The sequence below is a fragment of the Etheostoma cragini genome, chromosome 21 (assembly GCF_013103735.1).
Source record: "Etheostoma cragini isolate CJK2018 chromosome 21, CSU_Ecrag_1.0, whole genome shotgun sequence".
Taxonomy (NCBI): Eukaryota; Metazoa; Chordata; class Actinopteri; order Perciformes; family Percidae; genus Etheostoma; species Etheostoma cragini.
In genome coordinates this window covers 11,299,241-11,302,750 of record NC_048427.1, presented here as the reverse complement: position 1 = coordinate 11,302,750, position 3,510 = coordinate 11,299,241, and the positions used below count along the sequence as shown (strand labels likewise).

The 3,510-nt window shown below is 42.3% G+C and overlaps 2 protein-coding genes across 3 annotated transcripts in view; both read left to right on the top strand.

The window, feature by feature from the left end:
• Positions 1 to 2,307, top strand: part of capn15 (calpain 15) — a 36,222-nt gene extending 33,915 nt beyond the window's left edge. For both annotated transcript variants that reach the window (XM_034860040.1, XM_034860039.1), the window contains exon 12: positions 1 to 2,307. This exon is cut by the window's left edge and continues 1,146 nt beyond it. The gene's annotated coding sequence lies outside the window, so the exon portion shown is untranslated.
• A 549-nt stretch (positions 2,308 to 2,856) lies between these two features.
• Positions 2,857 to 3,510, top strand: part of LOC117936719 (putative protein MSS51 homolog, mitochondrial) — a 9,759-nt gene continuing 9,105 nt past the window's right edge. Inside the window, exon 1 of the mRNA XM_034860062.1 lies at positions 2,857 to 3,127. The gene's annotated coding sequence lies outside the window, so the exon portion shown is untranslated. The remainder of the gene's footprint in view (positions 3,128 to 3,510) is intronic.

Genomic DNA, 3,510 nt, shown 5'->3' with positions numbered 1-3,510 from the left:
CTCTTGTGAAATACTGACAGGTGATAGAATTCTTTCCCAAATGTGTTTCGACCAACATATAATCTTGGCTTTTTCCCTACTGAGAAACCATTGTACCTCCTTTATTTCTTCCTCTTACTTACTTAATTCATTTTTTACTCAGTGTCAGTTCGGGGTCTAACCGCTGGAGGCGAGTTATTATGACCAGCTATGTAGCTCGGGCATACTTGCTTTTGTCATCCAATTCAGCAGTCACTTTATTTCTTCACACTTGGGGAGCAACTCCCCTTTTTACACATTGAATGCTGCTTCTTGCACTCTTGGATTGTGACACCCCAAAGTTGTGTCCGATCTTTTTATTTTTTTCCGGGGGGGGAGGGATATCACCTTTTAATCAGATTTGAAAGGACAGAGAGAGGGGGAAGACATGCAAAAAACCACCGCAGGTCGGATTCTAACCCTGGGTCTGCGTCGAGGAAGAAAACTTGTCATATGGCTCTCTAGCAACTGAGGGACCCAAGCGCCTGCGTCTGAGCTTTTTTGGTACTAAAGATTGGTGTCTATGTGTCCGACGTTGCCAGTATTTTGGATTTACACTTGAGTGTACTTTGGGAGTACCAGAGGAAGTAGTTTTGCTGTTTAAACAGTGTGCCAGAGGAGCTGCCGCGTTTACCTTGGGAGGTCAGGGGCCATTGTTGTTTGTCTGGGTGCAGTGCGAGCATCTGGGCCATCCTCCCACAAGAATACACCGGCCGCACATTAGCGACAGCACAGAGTCCTTTTGTAATAACATGTTACAATGTTATGCGCGCGCACACAACAAGAGAGAGAGGGGACCCTTGAGACATGTCAGACACAGAAAATAGTTTAGTTTTGTCTGCGAGTTCAAAGCATGGGTTGCCTACAGCAGTTTTACGCAGGTTCCCTTTTAGGGGCCCCACCCGCCACTTGATCGTTCCAGTTTCTTCAGTGTCAAAGCCATTACTCCTGTTTCACTAAGGACCTTTCAGTCCTCACCATGGCAACATGGACGTTTTACCAGAGAGAGGGTGAAAACTAACTCGGTACTATAGTAACGGGATGGAGTAGGGGACTGTTTTTTTTTTTTCAAGTCAAATTGGATGTCTTACGATTATAGTGAAATGGAAAAAAAAAATTGAAAGCTTATGAGCAAAATCGCCAGAGCACTCATAAAATGAATAATTGCTTGGTAGAAAATGAATGCTTTTTTTTTTTTTTTGGTTTATCATTTTGAGTCCCAGCATTAAAGTTCCCACATGACTTGATTCAGTTCAGGACTGTAGCGCAGTGCCCTTGAGTTGGAAGTGTGCTGAAACATGCATCATCTCACTGTGTCCCGTACGCTTGCAGTCGTACTTGACTTACTGCACAACCACGACTGGAAGGCTGTACTTCAACGACGTTTTCAGGACAGCTCGTAAAGAAAACCACTACAGCAGAGTAACTTTTTTCCCATAAAAAAAACCTGATGTTGAAGTAGCTGTAAATATGTTTTCCAAAGAAACAAAACGTGTAATGATGACCACTTTGACATGTCTGTCTGCGCTGTGAGTGTGTGTGGTCACAGCTGCTTGGCTGTGTCCTTTTTTAATTTATTTGTGTAAGTGATTTGCAGTCCTGTTGTCAAACGAATATTGCTTCAATACTGGACCGATGTCTGACAGATAAAGGAATGTGATATTTGTACGGCTTTAGTTTTGAGCCCAGAGGGATTAGCTTGACAAAAAAATGAACCCTGCACTGAATCACCTGCAATGACAAGGCACCTCAAAATTCAGTGTCAACGCTGGATCACTTTACATTAACATGAGATTTTAAATCTTTTTTTATTATTATTATTATAATAATACTATGTTTCTTTGTCATAATTGTCATTTTGGCTCTCGCTGGTGTCCTATGAACCTATGCTCCTCTTCTGTGTGTCAGATGCGCCCCCTGCTGCCGGGGAGGCTGCATCCAGCGATCAGCTGGTCGTTTCCAGACCAGCCAACACAACGCCTTTTCTCTCCTCCTCCTCTCCTTTGTCTCGTTCCCTCCTTGTAAATTGTACAGACTGCAAACTTAAGCCACATATAAGATAGAAAACGGGGGGGGGGGCATAATTAACTGACCCTTTTAAACTTGTAAAAAAAAAAGAAAAGTATGATAGTAAAAAAAAAAAATAAGAAACCTAATGCTGAAAAAATGGAACTCTGATGAATGTGATATATATTTTATTGATCTTTTTCTGGGAGCGGGATATGAGCATATGTATGTTTTAATTTTCAATCTCAGGTTCCGATGGACCAAATAAATTTTTTTAAATGATGGCAACATTTGTTATTATTACAAACAGTGTGTTTTCATGTACAAATTTCCATACTACGCAGTAACAAAGGCCTTTTGGGTTTGTGACTCACGGAAACCGAAAGAATTATGTCAGAGCGGAAGTTTGTTTTCATTTGTTTCTTGCTCAGGTTTGTGGAAAAGCATAGCCTGATAAAAGGATACCGTATTAACATATCAAAATGTTTTTCATTTACATGTCCACTTGTTTACTGTACTATTATTGATTCCAGAAATCCACTTTCTGATGTGTTTCTTATCATTGGCTCTCCATTTCCTTACTGTGATGTCCCTCTTCTCATCTCTGAACTCCCTCTTCCCAGCAGACAGACAGAGTTTTTTTGAAGAATATTTTTGGTGGAATATATCTCAATATTTTGTTTATGTGGATGTGTCCTCTACCTGTTTTTGTCTCCACTTCTCCAAAAAAAAAATTCCACCCCTCCATTTTTTTTAAAAAGTAAATACCCTGCTCTCCACTTCTCTCTTCTTTGGCCCTCATCTTCCTCCAAGGCACACTCCCTACCTAACCCAACCGAGTCCCTCTCCCAGTCAATAGGGGGTACTGAGTGGCAGACCACCCCTAAATCTCAGATGCCAGAAGCACTCCATAGTCCCCAACCCTCCCCTGGCTACTCCCCCTAGGTTGGCTCTGTAGTGGTAATTTTATCACGAACCCCAGCAGAGATGCAGTGAAGACTCTAATGAAGCGGTAGCTTCCAGCATAAGGAGCTGTCAATCACTTCTATCAAGAAAACTCCTAGAATCACCTAGAAGACACTCTGCTGGCCTGGAAACAAAGGTACCTTTAAATATCTGCCTGTCTTTAGTCATCGTTGGCTTACGGCACGGCCAGGCAGGGTGAAAGTGTGAGAATGCCGTGGCCTGATAGTCAGCAGACAAACTTTGCATGCTAAAAACTTTCACGGTTACATGGTCAGATATGAGAGGGGAGACCAGCGAAAGAAAAGAAGCTGCCCTCTCATGGGAAATCTCTTCATTTCCAATCATGTGCCTCCCTGGTGCTCTGTAGATATAAAGGAGGTAATTAGGTATAGGCCTTTCAATTTTGTCTGTGGACATGATAAGGCTAAATCATTCCCTAGCAACACTAATGGCGGTTTTCCACTGCGTGGTATCTACTCGACTCGCCTCGGGTCTACTCGCTTTTTTTGGTTTTCCATT